Source organism: Hyla sarda, unplaced genomic scaffold, assembly GCF_029499605.1.
Source record: "Hyla sarda isolate aHylSar1 unplaced genomic scaffold, aHylSar1.hap1 scaffold_1275, whole genome shotgun sequence".
Classification (NCBI taxonomy): domain Eukaryota; kingdom Metazoa; phylum Chordata; class Amphibia; order Anura; family Hylidae; genus Hyla; species Hyla sarda.
The window spans coordinates 21,431-43,425 of NW_026607897.1; the positions used below are offsets into that span (position 1 = coordinate 21,431).

The 21,995-nt window shown below is 45.2% G+C and overlaps 6 non-coding genes and 3 pseudogenes across 6 annotated transcripts; all 9 read left to right on the plus strand.

Annotated features, from left to right (window-relative positions):
* The first annotated feature begins 1,121 nt into the window (after positions 1 to 1,121).
* LOC130304486 (U2 spliceosomal RNA) lies at positions 1,122 to 1,281 on the plus strand (annotated as a pseudogene).
* A 693-nt stretch (positions 1,282 to 1,974) lies between these two features.
* LOC130304484 (U2 spliceosomal RNA) lies at positions 1,975 to 2,155 on the plus strand (annotated as a pseudogene).
* A 2,082-nt stretch (positions 2,156 to 4,237) lies between these two features.
* Positions 4,238 to 4,428, plus strand: LOC130304449 (U2 spliceosomal RNA). Its single transcript, XR_008854218.1, has one exon. It is a non-coding gene; the product is annotated as a U2 spliceosomal RNA (small nuclear RNA).
* Positions 4,429 to 6,515: 2,087 nt separating this feature from the next.
* On the plus strand, positions 6,516 to 6,706 carry LOC130304450 (U2 spliceosomal RNA). The gene has a single exon (XR_008854219.1). It is a non-coding gene; the product is annotated as a U2 spliceosomal RNA (small nuclear RNA).
* A 2,084-nt stretch (positions 6,707 to 8,790) lies between these two features.
* Positions 8,791 to 8,923, plus strand: LOC130304489 (U2 spliceosomal RNA; annotated as a pseudogene).
* Positions 8,924 to 13,961: 5,038 nt separating this feature from the next.
* On the plus strand, positions 13,962 to 14,151 carry LOC130304483 (U2 spliceosomal RNA). The gene has a single exon (XR_008854250.1). It is a non-coding gene; the product is annotated as a U2 spliceosomal RNA (small nuclear RNA).
* A 2,089-nt stretch (positions 14,152 to 16,240) lies between these two features.
* On the plus strand, positions 16,241 to 16,431 carry LOC130304451 (U2 spliceosomal RNA). The gene has a single exon (XR_008854220.1). It is a non-coding gene; the product is annotated as a U2 spliceosomal RNA (small nuclear RNA).
* Positions 16,432 to 18,521: 2,090 nt separating this feature from the next.
* On the plus strand, positions 18,522 to 18,712 carry LOC130304454 (U2 spliceosomal RNA). The gene has a single exon (XR_008854223.1). It is a non-coding gene; the product is annotated as a U2 spliceosomal RNA (small nuclear RNA).
* A 2,084-nt stretch (positions 18,713 to 20,796) lies between these two features.
* LOC130304452 (U2 spliceosomal RNA) lies at positions 20,797 to 20,987 on the plus strand. Its single transcript, XR_008854221.1, has one exon. It is a non-coding gene; the product is annotated as a U2 spliceosomal RNA (small nuclear RNA).
* The last annotated feature ends 1,008 nt before the right edge of the window (positions 20,988 to 21,995 follow it).

The window sequence follows — 21,995 nt, forward strand, 5'->3', positions numbered from 1 at the left end:
AGTGTCTCCATCTGCTGGCGGTATTGAATAAGCATTGCTGCACTGATGGGGTATGCATTAGACGAAAAAAAAGAAGAAAAAGAAGAATAATACGCCCAGAAAAGAGGCGAAAAGGAGAAAAACGTAAAAAAACGTGAAAAAAAAGTAAGAGGAAGAGAAGGGAAAAAAAGGTGGAAATGGGTTTAAAAGTGATTTCGGCGGAGAAATATATATATATATATATATATATATATATATATATATATATATACGCGCACACACACACATATATATAAACGTATTCTCCGTTGAGATATTGCAGCCGCTGCTGTGTCCAGGCCCAGGAGCCTTAGCACTGTGCTGTGATGTCACTCAATACCACTGACATCACTAGGTGTAAACAACATCTCTCCTTTGCTGTGTATGTGACTATGGAGCTGTTTGGTGATGTCGTCTATTATGGCCTTCATAGAAGCAACAGGAGATTGTTGCATCCATCTAGAACCCTCAGAACTACAGTGCTATGATGTCACTCACTTCCACAGGCCTTGCAGAGTGTAAACAACAACAACCCAGCTTTTTGTGTATGTAACCATAGGGATTGTGATGTCACCTAGAACCTTCACAGCAGCGACAGCTTTATGAGGAGCATCAGCACTGCTCTGCCTGAGCAGAACCATCACCGCCATAGGTTGTCAAATAACCCGGATTTAACCCACACAGGTAAGTCCAATGGGGTGCAGGCATGTCCTCTATGCTTACAGCTTCCCGTGGGTGTTGGTTTGATACCGTTTGGGGACAGCCAAGGAGGCATCTGCAGGCAACAAAGGTAGGTGTGTGCTTGTGTGTGTGTTTCCTATGCAGATCCTAAGCCCAGTGTCACATGCAAGTAGGAGGAGTAAGAAGGGTTCCTGGCAAATCCGGGTTATGGATTGCATTTAAAAAGGCCCCGTGGGAGTGCAATGGGCCCCTGTCTTGCTGCTTAGCAATAATGGTATGGGTTTAGGTTCTGCTGTGTGTACTGGTGGTTGACTGCCCCCCAGCCCAGAGTGTGCATGGAAAATTGTCTGGCAGCCTCCCTGACAGCAAGCAGTGATAGTGCCCATGAAGGGGACCTTGTTGGGCCCGCCCCTTTCACGGTTATCGCTTCTCGGCCTTTTGGCTAAGATCAAGTGTAGTATCTGTTCTTATCAGTTTTCATGCTGGTGGGGATGGGTGCTGCATGGAGGATGCAGGTGTACCAGGGCTTTCCGGGGCTGGTTCTGAGGAATCAGCTCGACGGCTGCCCCGATGTGACCTGTTCCCTCCGGGTCTCGCCATGAGGCTGAGAGGGTCTAGAGCCGAGGTACTTTTGTGCCTCGGGGAGTGGTGACCCCGAGGTGCCGAAACTCACTGGGAGAATAGACTCACTGAGTTGAAGCACGGGCACCATAATCTCTTCACCTTGTGGCACTCACCTCTTGATTCCCGGCCTTCTGGCTAGGATCAGAGAAATTTTTATAGATCCGGCCGGATGTCCGGGCAGTATATCTGCACACATTCACTTATTTATTTCTTTTTTGTCTCACTGTGTCACTTTTTGCGTGTTGTGTGTTCACAGGATTGGTCAGGATGCGGTAGCCCTTCTGGGTGTCCCTCCTGGCGGTCTAGGGGAGGTGTGTGTGGCCATTCGGTTCCGCACCTCCCTGCAAACACCCCGGGTACTCCTGCTTTGGCAGGGTACCTACCGTAATCGGCTCTGCGGGCAGATACCTTGGCTAACGCCAAGGGGGATGCCGGGAGCATTTGTGGTCCCCTAGTAGCTTCGGCGAAAAGGGACATCGAACCTGGAACCTCGCAGGTACCTTTTGGTCCGGAGGCGAAGGGTAAGGTTTGTTGGGGGGCCTCTCTCCTATCGGAGAAGGGCTTGCGATAGACCGCATCCTTTGTGCACGTTTTTTTAGTGTAACACGTTTGCACTTTTTCTTGCACTTTGGGTGAATCGAAAGCACGTTCCTCGGCTTTAGATAAAAAAAAAAAAAAATCTGTTCTTATCAGTTTAATATCTGATACGTCCCCTATCTGGGGACCATATATTAAATGGATTTTTGAGAACGGGGGCCGATTTCGAAGCTTGCTTCCGTCGCCCTATGCATTGACCCGATATGGCAGTATCTTCGGGTACAGTGCACCACCCCCTTACAGGGTTAAAAAGAAAGATTCCTACTTTCATTGCTACCTGCTTGCTGGCTAGCCAGCTAGCCAGCCCTGTGGGCCTTGCTGCTGCTGCTGCAGCCAAAAAACAAAAGGTGGTGCTGCTGCTGCTTCTGCTGCTTCTGCTTGTGTCTGGCCGCTGTTGGAGCGTCCAGGCACAGGACTTCTGCTGCTGCTGACTAAATGGCCTCCTTAATTGGATCATTTGAGTAGCCAGCACACCTGTGCAGGTAGGGCATGACATGATAGGCAGCTGCCTTGATAGCGGGTGGGTGCTGAATGTTCCTAATTGACAAAATAAGATTAATGCTTATGAAGAAATATAAAATCTCATCCCTTCCCCAATATCGCGCCACACCCCTACCCCTTAATTCCCTGGTTGAACTTGATGGACATATGTCTTTTTTCGACCGTACTAACTATGTAACTATGTAACATAACATGGGGGGGTCTCCTGGCTGTTCACACAGGTGTGTCATTGCTGTACATTGACCATGCATTGCTTCTGTGGTATTGCAAAGGCAAAGACAAATGCTTCCAGCCATCCATTGCACTAATGGATTGGTCATCAGCTGGCTGTCTATGTCCCGCATCAATATAGACCAAAGTACAGAGGGTTAGGCTATGCTATAGTGCACCTACCTGATGCATCAGAAGGTGCGAGGCCCTTGCTAAATTCTGTGCACAGACTTTGAGATCTATGCTTTAGACTGTATCTAAACCTGCTCCAACATGGACTGACATTCTGGCCTACTTTCAGCCGATGCGACTTGTCTGTCGCTGAACAGTCGCTTTTTATGTATTCAGCACCTATGTATAATGTTGTAAAAATGCTCTAGAAGCTAAAGTCGCAGAAATGTCACACATATTTGGCCTGCAACTTTCTGTGCGACAAATTCAGACAGGAAAAATCAGTATAAATCCTTAGAAAATTATCCCCCAGTGTCTCCATCTGCTGGCGGTATTGAATAAGCATTGCTGCACTGATGGGGTATGCATTAGACGAAAAAAAAGAAGAAAAAGAAGAATAATACGCCCAGAAAAGAGGCGAAAAGGAGAAAAACGTAAAAAAAACGTGAAAAAAAAGTAAGAGGAAGAGAAGGGAAAAAAAGGTGGAAATGGGTTTAAAAGTGATTTCGGCGGAGAAATATATATATATATATATATATATATATATATATATATATATATACGCGCACACACACACATATATATAAACGTATTCTCCGTTGAGATATTGCAGCCGCTGCTGTGTCCAGGCCCAGGAGCCTTAGCACTGTGCTGTGATGTCACTCAATACCACTGACATCACTAGGTGTAAACAACATCTCTCCTTTGCTGTGTATGTGACTATGGAGCTGTTTGGTGATGTCGTCTATTATGGCCTTCATAGAAGCAACAGGAGATTGTTGCATCCATCTAGAACCCTCAGAACTACAGTGCTATGATGTCACTCACTTCCACAGGCCTTGCAGAGTGTAAACAACAACAACCCAGCTTTGTTGTGTATGTAACCATAGGGATTTGTGATGTCACCTAGAACCTTCACAGCAGCGACAGCTTTATGAGGAGCATCAGCACTGCTCTGCCTGAGCAGAACCATCACCGCCATAGGTTGTCAAATAACCCGGATTTAACCCACACAGGTAAGTCCAATGGGGTGCAGGCATGTCCTCTATGCTTACAGCTTCCCGTGGGTGTTGGTTTGATACCGTTTGGGGACAGCCAAGGAGGCATCTGCAGGCAACAAAGGTAGGTGTGTGCTTGTGTGTGTGTTTCCTATGCAGATCCTAAGCCCAGTGTCACATGCAAGTAGGAGGAGTAAGAAGGGTTCCTGGCAAATCCGGGTTATGGATTGCATTTAAAAAGGCCCCGTGGGAGTGCAATGGGCCCCTGTCTTGCTGCTTAGCAATAATGGTATGGGTTTAGGTTCTGCTGTGTGTACTGGTGGTTGACTGCCCCCCAGCCCAGAGTGTGCATGGAAAATTGTCTGGCAGCCTCCCTGACAGCAAGCAGTGATAGTGCCCATGAAGGGGACCTTGTTGGGCCCGCCCCTTTCACGGTTATCGCTTCTCGGCCTTTTGGCTAAGATCAAGTGTAGTATCTGTTCTTATCAGTTTAATATCTGATACGTCCCCTATCTGGGGACCATATATTAAATGGATTTTTGAGAACGGGGGCCGATTTCGAAGCTTGCTTCCGTCGCCCTATGCATTGACCCGATATGGCAGTATCTTCGGGTACAGTGCACCACCCCCTTACAGGGTTAAAAAGAAAGATTCCTACTTTCATTGCTACCTGCTTGCTGGCTAGCCAGCTAGCCAGCCCTGTGGGCCTTGCTGCTGCTGCTGCTGCTGCAGCCAAAAAACAAAAGGTGGTGCTGCTGCTGCTTCTGCTGCTTCTGCTTGTGTCTGGCCGCTGTTGGAGCGTCCAGGCACAGGACTTCTGCTGCTGCTGACTAAATGGCCTCCTTAATTGGATCATTTGAGTAGCCAGCACACCTGTGCAGGTAGGGCATGACATGATAGGCAGCTGCCTTGATAGCGGGTGGGTGCTGAATGTTCCTAATTGACAAAATAAGATTAATGCTTATGAAGAAATATAAAATCTCATCCCTTCCCCAATATCGCGCCACACCCCTACCCCTTAATTCCCTGGTTGAACTTGATGGACATATGTCTTTTTTCGACCGTACTAACTATGTAACTATGTAACATAACATGGGGGGGGTCTCCTGGCTGTTCACACAGGTGTGTCATTGCTGTACATTGACCATGCATTGCTTCTGTGGTATTGCAAAGGCAAAGACAAATGCTTCCAGCCATCCATTGCACTAATGGATTGGTCATCAGCTGGCTGTCTATGTCCCGCATCAATATAGACCAAAGTACAGAGGGTTAGGCTATGCTATAGTGCACCTACCTGATGCATCAGAAGGTGCGAGGCCCTTGCTAAATTCTGTGCACAGACTTTGAGATCTATGCTTTAGACTGTATCTAAACCTGCTCCAACATGGACTGACATTCTGGCCTACTTTCAGCCGATGCGACTTGTCTGTCGCTGAACAGTCGCTTTTTATGTATTCAGCACCTATGTATAATGTTGTAAAAATGCTCTAGAAGCTAAAGTCGCAGAAATGTCACACATATTTGGCCTGCAACTTTCTGTGCGACAAATTCAGACAGGAAAAATCAGTATAAATCCTTAGAAAATTATCCCCCAGTGTCTCCATCTGCTGGCGGTATTGAATAAGCATTGCTGCACTGATGGGGTATGCATTAGACGAAAAAAAAGAAGAAAAAGAAGAATAATACGCCCAGAAAAGAGGCGAAAAGGAGAAAAACGTAAAAAAACGTGAAAAAAAAGTAAGAGGAAGAGAAGGGAAAAAAAGGTGGAAATGGGTTTAAAAGTGATTTCGGCGGAGATATATATATATATATATATATATATATATATATATATATATATATACGCGCACACACACACATATATATAAACGTATTCTCCGTTGAGATATTGCAGCCGCTGCTGTGTCCAGGCCCAGGAGCCTTAGCACTGTGCTGTGATGTCACTCAATACCACTGACATCACTAGGTGTAAACAACATCTCTCCTTTGCTGTGTATGTGACTATGGAGCTGTTTGGTGATGTCGTCTATTATGGCCTTCATAGAAGCAACAGGAGATTGTTGCATCCATCTAGAACCCTCAGAACTACAGTGCTATGATGTCACTCACTTCCACAGGCCTTGCAGAGTGTAAACAACAACAACCCAGCTTTGTTGTGTATGTAACCATAGGGATTGTGATGTCACCTAGAACCTTCACAGCAGCGACAGCTTTATGAGGAGCATCAGCACTGCTCTGCCTGAGCAGAACCATCACCGCCATAGGTTGTCAAATAACCCGGATTTAACCCACACAGGTAAGTCCAATGGGGTGCAGGCATGTCCTCTATGCTTACAGCTTCCCGTGGGTGTTGGTTTGATACCGTTTGGGGACAGCCAAGGAGGCATCTGCAGGCAACAAAGGTAGGTGTGTGCTTGTGTGTGTGTTTCCTATGCAGATCCTAAGCCCAGTGTCACATGCAAGTAGGAGGAGTAAGAAGGGTTCCTGGCAAATCCGGGTTATGGATTGCATTTAAAAAGGCCCCGTGGGAGTGCAATGGGCCCCTGTCTTGCTGCTTAGCAATAATGGTATGGGTTTAGGTTCTGCTGTGTGTACTGGTGGTTGACTGCCCCCCAGCCCAGAGTGTGCATGGAAAATTGTCTGGCAGCCTCCCTGACAGCAAGCAGTGATAGTGCCCATGAAGGGGACCTTGTTGGGCCCGCCCCTTTCACGGTTATCGCTTCTCGGCCTTTTGGCTAAGATCAAGTGTAGTATCTGTTCTTATCAGTTTAATATCTGATACGTCCCCTATCTGGGGACCATATATTAAATGGATTTTTGAGAACGGGGGCCGATTTCGAAGCTTGCTTCCGTCGCCCTATGCATTGACCCGATATGGCAGTATCTTCGGGTACAGTGCACCACCCCCTTACAGGGTTAAAAAGAAAGATTCCTACTTTCATTGCTACCTGCTTGCTGGCTAGCCAGCTAGCCAGCCCTGTGGGCCTTGCTGCTGCTGCTGCTGCTGCTGCAGCAGCCAAAAAACAAAAGGTGGTGCTGCTGCTGCTTCTGCTGCTTCTGCTTGTGTCTGGCCGCTGTTGGAGCGTCCAGGCACAGGACTTCTGCTGCTGCTGACTAAATGGCCTCCTTAATTGGATCATTTGAGTAGCCAGCACACCTGTGCAGGTAGGGCATGACATGATAGGCAGCTGCCTTGATAGCGGGTGGGTGCTGAATGTTCCTAATTGACAAAATAAGATTAATGCTTATGAAGAAATATAAAATCTCATCCCTTCCCCAATATCGCGCCACACCCCTACCCCTTAATTCCCTGGTTGAACTTGATGGACATATGTCTTTTTTCGACCGTACTAACTATGTAACTATGTAACATAACATGGGGGGGTCTCCTGGCTGTTCACACAGGTGTGTCATTGCTGTACATTGACCATGCATTGCTTCTGTGGTATTGCAAAGGCAAAGACAAATGCTTCCAGCCATCCATTGCACTAATGGATTGGTCATCAGCTGGCTGTCTATGTCCCGCATCAATATAGACCAAAGTACAGAGGGTTAGGCTATGCTATAGTGCACCTACCTGATGCATCAGAAGGTGCGAGGCCCTTGCTAAATTCTGTGCACAGACTTTGAGATCTATGCTTTAGACTGTATCTAAACCTGCTCCAACATGGACTGACATTCTGGCCTACTTTCAGCCGATGCGACTTGTCTGTCGCTGAACAGTCGCTTTTTATGTATTCAGCACCTATGTATAATGTTGTAAAAATGCTCTAGAAGCTAAAGTCGCAGAAATGTCACACATATTTGGCCTGCAACTTTCTGTGCGACAAATTCAGACAGGAAAAATCAGTATAAATCCTTAGAAAATTATCCCCCAGTGTCTCCATCTGCTGGCGGTATTGAATAAGCATTGCTGCACTGATGGGGTATGCATTAGACGAAAAAAAAGAAGAAAAAGAAGAATAATACGCCCAGAAAAGAGGCGAAAAGGAGAAAAACGTAAAAAAACGTGAAAAAAAAGTAAGAGGAAGAGAAGGGAAAAAAAGGTGGAAATGGGTTTAAAAGTGATTTCGGCGGAGAAATATATATATATATATATATATATATATATATATATACGCGCACACACACACATATATATAAACGTATTCTCCGTTGAGATATTGCAGCCGCTGCTGTGTCCAGGCCCAGGAGCCTTAGCACTGTGCTGTGATGTCACTCAATACCACTGACATCACTAGGTGTAAACAACATCTCTCCTTTGCTGTGTATGTGACTATGGAGCTGTTTGGTGATGTCGTCTATTATGGCCTTCATAGAAGCAACAGGAGATTGTTGCATCCATCTAGAACCCTCAGAACTACAGTGCTATGATGTCACTCACTTCCACAGGCCTTGCAGAGTGTAAACAACAACAACCCAGCTTTGTTGTGTATGTAACCATAGGGATTGTGATGTCACCTAGAACCTTCACAGCAGCGACAGCTTTATGAGGAGCATCAGCACTGCTCTGCCTGAGCAGAACCATCACCGCCATAGGTTGTCAAATAACCCGGATTTAACCCACACAGGTAAGTCCAATGGGGTGCAGGCATGTCCTCTATGCTTACAGCTTCCCGTGGGTGTTGGTTTGATACCGTTTGGGGACAGCCAAGGAGGCATCTGCAGGCAACAAAGGTAGGTGTGTGCTTGTGTGTGTGTTTCCTATGCAGATCCTAAGCCCAGTGTCACATGCAAGTAGGAGGAGTAAGAAGGGTTCCTGGCAAATCCGGGTTATGGATTGCATTTAAAAAGGCCCCGTGGGAGTGCAATGGGCCCCTGTCTTGCTGCTTAGCAATAATGGTATGGGTTTAGGTTCTGCTGTGTGTACTGGTGGTTGACTGCCCCCCAGCCCAGAGTGTGCATGGAAAATTGTCTGGCAGCCTCCCTGACAGCAAGCAGTGATAGTGCCCATGAAGGGGACCTTGTTGGGCCCGCCCCTTTCACGGTTATCGCTTCTCGGCCTTTTGGCTAAGATCAAGTGTAGTAATACAGGAGATCTGGTCAGAAGGTACTCGGGTACCCCTCTCCTCGGCCTTGTGGGATCGCCCAGGTTTATTGCCTGGGCTTCACCCACTTGTTGCTATTGGGGAGAGGGCCTAGTCCCAGGGTAACGAGTAGCGATCGCCTCTCAAGACCTTCGGGTGGAGAGAGGTTAGAACCATGGATGATGATCCGGATCCAGGTTCTGTGCCGGCATACGCAAGGATCAAAAACACCGTGAGAGTCATTCTCACGGATGATACCAAAAGGGCGGACGATTTGAAATTCGTAGTAGAGGACGTGCTCGGAGGAGTTTTCGGAATACAGAAGGGCGAGATATTGGCAATCCAGGACTACCCGAAGCGTAAAATTTTTGATGTGACGTTCACACAAAATGGCATCCACAGAGATTTTGTTACCAGAGCTGCTGCGAGTAAAGACAAAAAGCTTCAGGGTGTCCGGATTATTGAGCACGTTCTAGACGATATTAAGCTGGTGGTAGTAAAGATGTATTCCCCTTTCGCCAACCTACACGATGTTGAGTTGTTTTTACAAGTCTATTTTAGTAAGGTTGAGTGCAGAGGAAAAATCATGAACAGCTGTGGCATCTGGACATCTAAGTGGAGATTTCAGGTTACATGCAAAAAAGATGACAGATTGCCAGGGGGAATTCAACTACCACCAGCTCGTTTTAAAATAAATAATATGTGTGGCGACCTCTTTTATGCGGGGATGCCAAGCTACTGCAGGAAGTGTCACAGATATGGACACACAAAAGAAAACTGTGAAAGTACATGCAAAAAATGTGGTAGCACACAGCACGAGACAGAGAAATGCACAAGAGGAGGGAGGTGCAATTTCTGTCAACAATTCGGTCACCTTTTCTCCTCTTGTCCCCACAGACATAGGACGGAGCAGCAGTGGCAACCCTGGAGGCAGCAAGGACACCAACCGGGACACCAGCCGAGGCAAGCAGAGCCAGTGATTACCCCCCCACAAGAGGTAAGCGGTGAGATGGAGAAGGAGAAAGACCCCCCTCAGTCAAAAGGAGGGGACCCTAAAGAGCAGAGGATGGCCAAAAAACGTGCAAGTGGTGAAAAAACTGGCCCCCAGGAGCATGCTGGGTTAAGAGAGGAGCGGACGGCGGCCGAATCCGCTCCTCAGCAACCTCTGGCTCAGGGTCCCCCTGAGAGCGATGATCCGGGTGGAGAGGTGAAGGTTAAAAGGCGGAGGGGCTCCAGAAGACTCTATTCGGAGGCGGTCCAGGGGGAGCCGATGGAAGTACCTGCGGATGCAGGGAACCCAAGTGACGTTCCTCCACAGGTCCCCATAGGGGATACCCCCCCTCCTCCCTGCCAGGAGGAGGTTTCAGAGGTGACCGTCTCTGAGGTACCAGAGACGGAACTAAGTGAACACCCGACCCCTATGGAGGGGCAAGAGGTGGAAGAACCCAATGAGTCTGGAGCCCTGATTGCCAGGATGCCCGAGAACAACTATGCCTCAATCATGATGGAGGAGGGGGGTCGGCTGAGTGATGGTGCCTCCTCTCCTGCTTCCTCTATGCGTACAGTTGAGTCAGATTTTGGGGGGTATGAGGCTTCGGAGGGGGAATCAGAGGTGTAAGACGTTTTCTTGTACATTCCCATGGCTGAGTTGTCCGGTCTGTCCTTGAACGTGAGAAGTGTGAGCGCCAGAGTAAGAAGGGTTGCCCTATTTAATTACTTGTCGGTTTTTGCTGCTTCCGTCCTTTTCCTGCAGGAATGTGGCATCCCGCACAGATTAAATTATAAAGAATATGAAGATGATTGGGTGCACGGTCCATCAGTCTGGTCTGGATCAAATGAGTCCAGATCAGCAGGGGTCGCCATACTTTTTAAAGGGAACGTTTTAATTGAGAGTTTTAACGAAATTTTACCAGGCAGAATTTTATTGGTCAGCGCTTTTATTAATGGTATTAAATGGCAGTTTTTAAATTTTTATGGTTCTCCTGATAAGAATGAAAGAATAAAAATGTTGGAGATTTTACCCCTTTTTATTAACAATTCTAGTCCTCTTGTTTTATCAGGTGATTTTAATTGTATTTTAAGGGGAGAACGCCGTTTTTCGAACGCAGTGAGTAGGAACTATGATAAGACGTCTTTTATGTTAAAAAACTTGATTTTAGATTTTAATCTCACTGATGTTTTTAAAAAATGTAATTTTAACGTACCAGAGGAAGACGGTGTTACCTGGAGCAATGCAAGCTGTAGCTCCAGGATAGATTTTATTTTTTGTTCTTATCAAGTACTGCCTTTTAACTGTGATCTTTTTACCAATGTTTTTTCTGACCATAAATTATTGTATTTTAAAGTTAAAAGTGATTTTAAAAGGAGAACTGGTAGGAATGCCTGGAAGTTAAACGTGTCCCTTTTAGAAGATCCGCAGGTTTTATCAGATTTTATCACCTTTTACAAGGAATGCAGACGAGTAAAAGACCCCAACACTCCCACCAGTATCTGGTGGGAAAAAATGAAACTAAAAATAAAAGAATTTTTTATCCGTGTTGGGGTTAGGAAAGCTAAAGAAAAACGTGAATTTTATAATATCCTAAATACTCGTCTGCAAACCCTGTACAAATTCAGAGCACATGGGATGGAGGTGGAGAAGGAGGTACATGATCTTAAAAAAGAAATAACTAAGTGCCTGGAGCAGAAAGGAAAAGAAATTATCTTTAGGTCTCGAATACAGCATCTTGAGGAAAACGAGACCTGCTCCAGGTATTTTTTTAAGAAAATACATGAAAATAGAAGGTTAATAGAAAACATTGAAGGAGTGAATGATGTACAGGGTATTTTAAAAAAGGTGCAAGAGTTTTATGCGGATCTTTTTAATGTAAAACACATTGATGAATGTTTTATGAATGACTCGTTAAAGGAGATCACCAATTTTTTAGATCCTGTCTCACAGTCTTTTTTATTGCAGAATATTTCAGAGCAGGAGATTTTAGAGACCGTCAAGAGTTTTAAAACAGGTAAAGTGCCTGGGCCGGATGGTATACCCATTGAATTTTATGTTACTTTTTATGGTATTTTAAAAGAAGATTTGTTCTCCCTTTTTACGGAAGTCTTTAAGTCTAAAATCCTCCCAGGCTCATGGAAGAAGGGTGATGTCTCCCTGCTATTCAAAAAGGGAGACCGGTCGGAACTCAAAAACTGGAGACCAATCACCCTTCTGAACTGCGACTATAAAATAATGGCGAAACTGTGTGCTAACCGCTTAAAGAACGTAATCCATAAAATAATTCATACAAACCAAGTCTGTGGGGTGCCTGGGAGGAGTTTATGGGAGAACCTAAACCTTTTAAAGGATGTAATTAGCGACACCAAATTAAGAAAAGGAAAGCTGGCGGTTTTATCCATAGATTTTGAAAAAGCTTTCGACAGGGTGTCACATTTTTATCTTTTTAAGGTTTTAGAGAAAATGGGTATACCTGATGGCTTTTTATTGTCTCTTAGAGCTTTTTATGATAACTGTACTAGTAAAATTTTAGTAAATGGTTTTAAGACACAGGGCGTGATTTTAAATTCCGGAGTGAAGCAGGGGTGTCCCTTGTCCCCACTACTCTTCATTTGCGCAATAGAGCCTCTTTTATGTACAATACGAAAGGATAAGCAGATCCATGGAGTCCCCCTGCCAGGAGGAGGGGGACTAGAGGCGAAGGTAGTGGGGTACATGGACGATGTTGCGGTGTTTTGCAGGGACACCCCATCGCTTCAGAAGACGCTAAAACAGATTCAATATTTTAATTGTGCCTCCGGTTTTAAAGTCAATTTTAACAAAAGTAACATTTTAAACATAGGCGGAATGCCTTTGTATGATGTGCCCGTCCCTGTGTCTGAGTCGGTGCAGATTTTAGGTGTCTCCTTTGACGAGTCTAATAATGGTTTTAATAGCTGGGACTTGGTGGCTCAAAAAATAAATAAGAAAATATGTATGTGGAACATGCGAGAACTTACAATGGAAGGGAAGGTTTTAATTACAAAAATGGTGCTTTTACCTATTTTATTGTATTTAAGTCTGGTTTTCCCACCCCCCGAAATGGTTCTAAAGAAAATAACAAAAGCTTGTTTTACTTTCTTTTGGAGTTCTAAGAGCGAAAAATTAAAGAGACAAATTGTGATAAAACCGAACTCCAGGGGCGGTAAGGATTTTCCAGATTTTAAAGCTTTCCTTTTAATAAAGTTTTTTAGCATGTGTTTTACTACTGTTTTTAAAGATAGCTACTGGTCTTATTTTGTTCGTTTTAATACTGGTTATTTTATGCGGAGGAACGGCTGGTTTTCTACAGTTTTAAGTTGCCCTTATTCTTTGAATTTACCCCCTCAATACATGATTTTAGGAAAAATTTTAAACTTATATAATTTTAAAGGTAAAAGTGTTCAGGATCTGTGCAATAGCAAAAAACTACTAAAGGAAATAAAAGAAACCAGTACCGTGACTCCCATCAAAAATTTTAACGAACAGAAGTGTATACAGATTTGGAAGATGTTGAGTATTAATTATCTTTTTAATTCACAGAAGGACCTGGCCTGGAGCTGCGCACACGAGTGTCTTCCATGCCGGGCATTCCAGCACCGAAGAGGATTATCCAACTCTGCAACCTGCCCGAGGGAGGGATGCCGACAAGAGGAGACCGTGCACCATCTAATATGGACTTGTTTTTACTCGCAGAAAATATGGACAAAGATACTCCCTCTGGTAAAAAGGATAACTGGACTAAAAGACTTAAATATTGCAGTGGTTTTTTATGGTTGCCTGGAATGCCCAACACGGACTCAAGAGACTATTGCATGGAAGATCATAAACTGTGTGAAGGCAGCTCTGTGGAAGGCCAGGAATATTTTATTGTTCAAGCATGAGGTTTTATCTGTGAAGGACATTTTATCTATCTGTTTTTATGAAATGTACCAGTACTATCTTTTAGACAAGAAGAGATTTCCGCTTTTATCTAGAAAATGGTTTTTAAAAGAATGGAATTCTATCTTGTAAAGCCACCAAGTGCCCATTTTATGTTTTAATATGTTGTAAATATGTTATTTATATGTAACTGTATTTATTGACATATTTGCACAACTTTGTTAATATTATTTAATTTTTAATAAAGTTGCCCCCGTAAGGGTAGTCAAGTTAAAAAAAATCTGTTCTTATCAGTTTAATATCTGATACGTCCCCTATCTGGGGACCATATATTAAATGGATTTTTGAGAACGGGGGCCGATTTCGAAGCTTGCTTCCGTCGCCCTATGCATTGACCCGATATGGCAGTATCTTCGGGTACAGTGCACCACCCCCTTACAGGGTTAAAAAGAAAGATTCCTACTTTCATTGCTACCTGCTTGCTGGCTAGCCAGCTAGCCAGCCCTGTGGGCCTTGCTGCTGCTGCTGCTGCTGCAGCCAAAAAACAAAAGGTGGTGCTGCTGCTGCTTCTGCTGCTTCTGCTTGTGTCTGGCCGCTGTTGGAGCGTCCAGGCACAGGACTTCTGCTGCTGCTGACTAAATGGCCTCCTTAATTGGATCATTTGAGTAGCCAGCACACCTGTGCAGGTAGGGCATGACATGATAGGCAGCTGCCTTGATAGCGGGTGGGTGCTGAATGTTCCTAATTGACAAAATAAGATTAATGCTTATGAAGAAATATAAAATCTCATCCCTTCCCCAATATCGCGCCACACCCCTACCCCTTAATTCCCTGGTTGAACTTGATGGACATATGTCTTTTTTCGACCGTACTAACTATGTAACTATGTAACATAACATGGGGGGGTCTCCTGGCTGTTCACACAGGTGTGTCATTGCTGTACATTGACCATGCATTGCTTCTGTGGTATTGCAAAGGCAAAGACAAATGCTTCCAGCCATCCATTGCACTAATGGATTGGTCATCAGCTGGCTGTCTATGTCCCGCATCAATATAGACCAAAGTACAGAGGGTTAGGCTATGCTATAGTGCACCTACCTGATGCATCAGAAGGTGCGAGGCCCTTGCTAAATTCTGTGCACAGACTTTGAGATCTATGCTTTAGACTGTATCTAAACCTGCTCCAACATGGACTGACATTCTGGCCTACTTTCAGCCGATGCGACTTGTCTGTCGCTGAACAGTCGCTTTTTATGTATTCAGCACCTATGTATAATGTTGTAAAAATGCTCTAGAAGCTAAAGTCGCAGAAATGTCACACATATTTGGCCTGCAACTTTCTGTGCGACAAATTCAGACAGGAAAAATCAGTATAAATCCTTAGAAAATTATCCCCCAGTGTCTCCATCTGCTGGCGGTATTGAATAAGCATTGCTGCACTGATGGGGTATGCATTAGACGAAAAAAAAGAAGAAAAAGAAGAATAATACGCCCAGAAAAGAGGCGAAAAGGAGAAAAACGTAAAAAAACGTGAAAAAAAAGTAAGAGGAAGAGAAGGGAAAAAAAGGTGGAAATGGGTTTAAAAGTGATTTCGGCGGAGAAATATATATATATATATATATATATATATATATATATATATATATATACGCGCACACACACACATATATATAAACGTATTCTCCGTTGAGATATTGCAGCCGCTGCTGTGTCCAGGCCCAGGAGCCTTAGCACTGTGCTGTGATGTCACTCAATACCACTGACATCACTAGGTGTAAACAACATCTCTCCTTTGCTGTGTATGTGACTATGGAGCTGTTTGGTGATGTCGTCTATTATGGCCTTCATAGAAGCAACAGGAGATTGTTGCATCCATCTAGAACCCTCAGAACTACAGTGCTATGATGTCACTCACTTCCACAGGCCTTGCAGAGTGTAAACAACAACAACCCAGCTTTGTTGTGTATGTAACCATAGGGATTTGTGATGTCACCTAGAACCTTCACAGCAGCGACAGCTTTATGAGGAGCATCAGCACTGCTCTGCCTGAGCAGAACCATCACCGCCATAGGTTGTCAAATAACCCGGATTTAACCCACACAGGTAAGTCCAATGGGGTGCAGGCATGTCCTCTATGCTTACAGCTTCCCGTGGGTGTTGGTTTGATACCGTTTGGGGACAGCCAAGGAGGCATCTGCAGGCAACAAAGGTAGGTGTGTGCTTGTGTGTGTGTTTCCTATGCAGATCCTAAGCCCAGTGTCACATGCAAGTAGGAGGAGTAAGAAGGGTTCCTGGCAAATCCGGGTTATGGATTGCATTTAAAAAGGCCCCGTGGGAGTGCAATGGGCCCCTGTCTTGCTGCTTAGCAATAATGGTATGGGTTTAGGTTCTGCTGTGTGTACTGGTGGTTGACTGCCCCCCAGCCCAGAGTGTGCATGGAAAATTGTCTGGCAGCCTCCCTGACAGCAAGCAGTGATAGTGCCCATGAAGGGGACCTTGTTGGGCCCGCCCCTTTCACGGTTATCGCTTCTCGGCCTTTTGGCTAAGATCAAGTGTAGTATCTGTTCTTATCAGTTTAATATCTGATACGTCCCCTATCTGGGGACCATATATTAAATGGATTTTTGAGAACGGGGGCCGATTTCGAAGCTTGCTTCCGTCGCCCTATGCATTGACCCGATATGGCAGTATCTTCGGGTACAGTGCACCACCCCCTTACAGGGTTAAAAAGAAAGATTCCTACTTTCATTGCTACCTGCTTGCTGGCTAGCCAGCTAGCCAGCCCTGTGGGCCTTGCTGCTGCTGCTGCTGCTGCAGCCAAAAAACAAAAGGTGGTGCTGCTGCTGCTTCTGCTGCTTCTGCTTGTGTCTGGCCGCTGTTGGAGCGTCCAGGCACAGGACTTCTGCTGCTGCTGACTAAATGGCCTCCTTAATTGGATCATTTGAGTAGCCAGCACACCTGTGCAGGTAGGGCATGACATGATAGGCAGCTGCCTTGATAGCGGGTGGGTGCTGAATGTTCCTAATTGACAAAATAAGATTAATGCTTATGAAGAAATATAAAATCTCATCCCTTCCCCAATATCGCGCCACACCCCTACCCCTTAATTCCCTGGTTGAACTTGATGGACATATGTCTTTTTTCGACCGTACTAACTATGTAACTATGTAACATAACATGGGGGGGTCTCCTGGCTGTTCACACAGGTGTGTCATTGCTGTACATTGACCATGCATTGCTTCTGTGGTATTGCAAAGGCAAAGACAAATGCTTCCAGCCATCCATTGCACTAATGGATTGGTCATCAGCTGGCTGTCTATGTCCCGCATCAATATAGACCAAAGTACAGAGGGTTAGGCTATGCTATAGTGCACCTACCTGATGCATCAGAAGGTGCGAGGCCCTTGCTAAATTCTGTGCACAGACTTTGAGATCTATGCTTTAGACTGTATCTAAACCTGCTCCAACATGGACTGACATTCTGGCCTACTTTCAGCCGATGCGACTTGTCTGTCGCTGAACAGTCGCTTTTTATGTATTCAGCACCTATGTATAATGTTGTAAAAATGCTCTAGAAGCTAAAGTCGCAGAAATGTCACACATATTTGGCCTGCAACTTTCTGTGCGACAAATTCAGACAGGAAAAATCAGTATAAATCCTTAGAAAATTATCCCCCAGTGTCTCCATCTGCTGGCGGTATTGAATAAGCATTGCTGCACTGATGGGGTATGCATTAGACGAAAAAAAAGAAGAAAAAGAAGAATAATACGCCCAGAAAAGAGGCGAAAAGGAGAAAAACGTAAAAAAACGTGAAAAAAAAGTAAGAGGAAGAGAAGGGAAAAAAAGGTGGAAATGGGTTTAAAAGTGATTTCGGCGGAGAAATATATATATATATATATATATATATATATATATATATATATATATATACGCGCACACACACACATATATATAAACGTATTCTCCGTTGAGATATTGCAGCCGCTGCTGTGTCCAGGCCCAGGAGCCTTAGCACTGTGCTGTGATGTCACTCAATACCACTGACATCACTAGGTGTAAACAACATCTCTCCTTTGCTGTGTATGTGACTATGGAGCTGTTTGGTGATGTCGTCTATCATGGCCTTCATAGAAGCAACAGGAGATTGTTGCATCCATCTAGAACCCTCAGAACTACAGTGCTATGATGTCACTCACTTCCACAGGCCTTGCAGAGTGTAAACAACAACAACCCAGCTTTGTTGTGTATGTAACCATAGGGATTGTGATGTCACCTAGAACCTTCACAGCAGCGACAGCTTTATGAGGAGCATCAGCACTGCTCTGCCTGAGCAGAACCATCACCGCCATAGGTTGTCAAATAACCCGGATTTAACCCACACAGGTAAGTCCAATGGGGTGCAGGCATGTCCTCTATGCTTACAGCTTCCCGTGGGTGTTGGTTTGATACCGTTTGGGGACAGCCAAGGAGGCATCTGCAGGCAACAAAGGTAGGTGTGTGCTTGTGTGTGTGTTTCCTATGCAGATCCTAAGCCCAGTGTCACATGCAAGTAGGAGGAGTAAGAAGGGTTCCTGGCAAATCCGGGTTATGGATTGCATTTAAAAAGGCCCCGTGGGAGTGCAATGGGCCCCTGTCTTGCTGCTTAGCAATAATGGTATGGGTTTAGGTTCTGCTGTGTGTACTGGTGGTTGACTGCCCCCCAGCCCAGAGTGTGCATGGAAAATTGTCTGGCAGCCTCCCTGACAGCAAGCAGTGATAGTGCCCATGAAGGGGACCTTGTTGGGCCCGCCCCTTTCACGGTTATCGCTTCTCGGCCTTTTGGCTAAGATCAAGTGTAGTATCTGTTCTTATCAGTTTAATATCTGATACGTCCCCTATCTGGGGACCATATATTAAATGGATTTTTGAGAACAGGGGCCGATTTCGAAGCTTGCTTCCGTCGCCCTATGCATTGACCCGATATGGCAGTATCTTCGGGTACAGTGCACCACCCCCTTACAGGGTTAAAAAGAAAGATTCCTACTTTCATTGCTACCTGCTTGCTGGCTAGCCAGCTAGCCAGCCCTGTGGGCCTTGCTGCTGCTGCTGCTGCTGCAGCCAAAAAACAAAAGGTGGTGCTGCTGCTGCTTCTGCTGCTTCTGCTTGTGTCTGGCCGCTGTTGGAGCGTCCAGGCACAGGACTTCTGCTGCTGCTGACTAAATGGCCTCCTTAATTGGATCATTTGAGTAGCCAGCACACCTGTGCAGGTAGGGCATGACATGATAGGCAGCTGCCTTGATAGCGGGTGGGTGCTGAATGTTCCTAATTGACAAAATAAGATTAATGCTTATGAAGAAATATAAAATCTCATCCCTTCCCCAATATCGCGCCACACCCCTACCCCTTAATTCCCTGGTTGAACTTGATGGACATATGTCTTTTTTCGACCGTACTAACTATGTAACTATGTAACATAACATGGGGGGGTCTCCTGGCTGTTCACACAGGTGTGTCATTGCTGTACATTGACCATGCATTGCTTCTGTGGTATTGCAAAGGCAAAGACAAATGCTTCCAGCCATCCATTGCACTAATGGATTGGTCATCAGCTGGCTGTCTATGTCCCGCATCAATATAGACCAAAGTACAGAGGGTTAGGCTATGCTATAGTGCACCTACCTGATGCATCAGAAGGTGCGAGGCCCTTGCTAAATTCTGTGCACAGACTTTGAGATCTATGCTTTAGACTGTATCTAAACCTGCTCCAACATGGACTGACATTCTGGCCTACTTTCAGCCGATGCGACTTGTCTGTCGCTGAACAGTCGCTTTTTATGTATTCAGCACCTATGTATAATGTTGTAAAAATGCTCTAGAAGCTAAAGTCGCAGAAATGTCACACATATTTGGCCTGCAACTTTCTGTGCGACAAATTCAGACAGGAAAAATCAGTATAAATCCTTAGAAAATTATCCCCCAGTGTCTCCATCTGCTGGCGGTATTGAATAAGCATTGCTGCACTGATGGGGTATGCATTAGACGAAAAAAAAGAAGAAAAAGAAGAATAATACGCCCAGAAAAGAGGCGAAAAGGAGAAAAACGTAAAAAAACGTGAAAAAAAAGTAAGAGGAAGAGAAGGGAAAAAAAGGTGGAAATGGGTTTAAAAGTGATTTCGGCGGAGAAATATATATATATATATATATATATATATATATATATATATATACGCGCACACACACACATATATATAAACGTATTCTCCGTTGAGATATTGCAGCCGCTGCTGTGTCCAGGCCCAGGAGCCTTAGCACTGTGCTGTGATGTCACTCAATACCACTGACATCACTAGGTGTAAACAACATCTCTCCTTTGCTGTGTATGTGACTATGGAGCTGTTTGGTGATGTCGTCTATTATGGCCTTCATAGAAGCAACAGGAGATTGTTGCATCCATCTAGAACCCTCAGAACTACAGTGCTATGATGTCACTCACTTCCACAGGCCTTGCAGAGTGTAAACAACAACAACCCAGCTTTGTTGTGTATGTAACCATAGGGATTGTGATGTCACCTAGAACCTTCACAGCAGCGACAGCTTTATGAGGAGCATCAGCACTGCTCTGCCTGAGCAGAACCATCACCGCCATAGGTTGTCAAATAACCCGGATTTAACCCACACAGGTAAGTCCAATGGGGTGCAGGCATGTCCTCTATGCTTACAGCTTCCCGTGGGTGTTGGTTTGATACCGTTTGGGGACAGCCAAGGAGGCATCTGCAGGCAACAAAGGTAGGTGTGTGCTTGTGTGTGTGTTTCCTATGCAGATCCTAAGCCCAGTGTCACATGCAAGTAGGAGGAGTAAGAAGGGTTCCTGGCAAATCCGGGTTATGGATTGCATTTAAAAAGGCCCCGTGGGAGTGCAATGGGCCCCTGTCTTGCTGCTTAGCAATAATGGTATGGGTTTAGGTTCTGCTGTGTGTACTGGTGGTTGACTGCCCCCCAGCCCAGAGTGTGCATGGAAAATTGTCTGGCAGCCTCCCTGACAGCAAGCAGTGATAGTGCCCATGAAGGGGACCTTGTTGGGCCCGCCCCTTTCACGGTTATCGCTTCTCGGCCTTTTGGCTAAGATCAAGTGTAGTATCTGTTCTTATCAGTTTAATATCTGATACGTCCCCTATCTGGGGACCATATATTAAATGGATTTTTGAGAACGGGGGCCGATTTCGAAGCTTGCTTCCGTCGCCCTATGCATTGACCCGATATGGCAGTATCTTCGGGTACAGTGCACCACCCCCTTACAGGGTTAAAAAGAAAGATTCCTACTTTCATTGCTACCTGCTTGCTGGCTAGCCAGCTAGCCAGCCCTGTGGGCCTTGCTGCTGCTGCTGCTGCTGCAGCCAAAAAACAAAAGGTGGTGCTGCTGCTGCTTCTGCTGCTTCTGCTTGTGTCTGGCCGCTGTTGGAGCGTCCAGGCACAGGACTTCTGCTGCTGCTGACTAAATGGCCTCCTTAATTGGATCATTTGAGTAGCCAGCACACCTGTGCAGGTAGGGCATGACATGATAGGCAGCTGCCTTGATAGCGGGTGGGTGCTGAATGTTCCTAATTGACAAAATAAGATTAATGCTTATGAAGAAATATAAAATCTCATCCCTTCCCCAATATCGCGCCACACCCCTACCCCTTAATTCCCTGGTTGAACTTGATGGACATATGTCTTTTTTCGACCGTACTAACTATGTAACTATGTAACATAACAAGGGGGGGTCTCCTGGCTGTTCACACAGGTGTGTCATTGCTGTACATTGACCATGCATTGCTTCTGTGGTATTGCAAAGGCAAAGACAAATGCTTCCAGCCATCCATTGCACTAATGGATTGGTCATCAGCTGGCTGTCTATGTCCCGCATCAATATAGACCAAAGTACAGAGGGTTAGGCTATGCTATAGTGCACCTACCTGATGCATCAGAAGGTGCGAGGCCCTTGCTAAATTCTGTGCACAGACTTTGAGATCTATGCTTTAGACTGTATCTAAACCTGCTCCAACATGGACTGACATTCTGGCCTACTTTCAGCCGATGCGACTTGTCTGTCGCTGAACAGTCGCTTTTTATGTATTCAGCACCTATGTACAATGTTGTAAAAATGCTCTAGAAGCTAAAGTCGCAGAAATGTCACACATATTTGGCCTGCAACTTTCTGTGCGACAAATTCAGACAGGAAAAATCAGTATAAATCCTTAGAAAATTATCCCCCAGTGTCTCCATCTGCTGGCGGTATTGAATAAGCATTGCTGCACT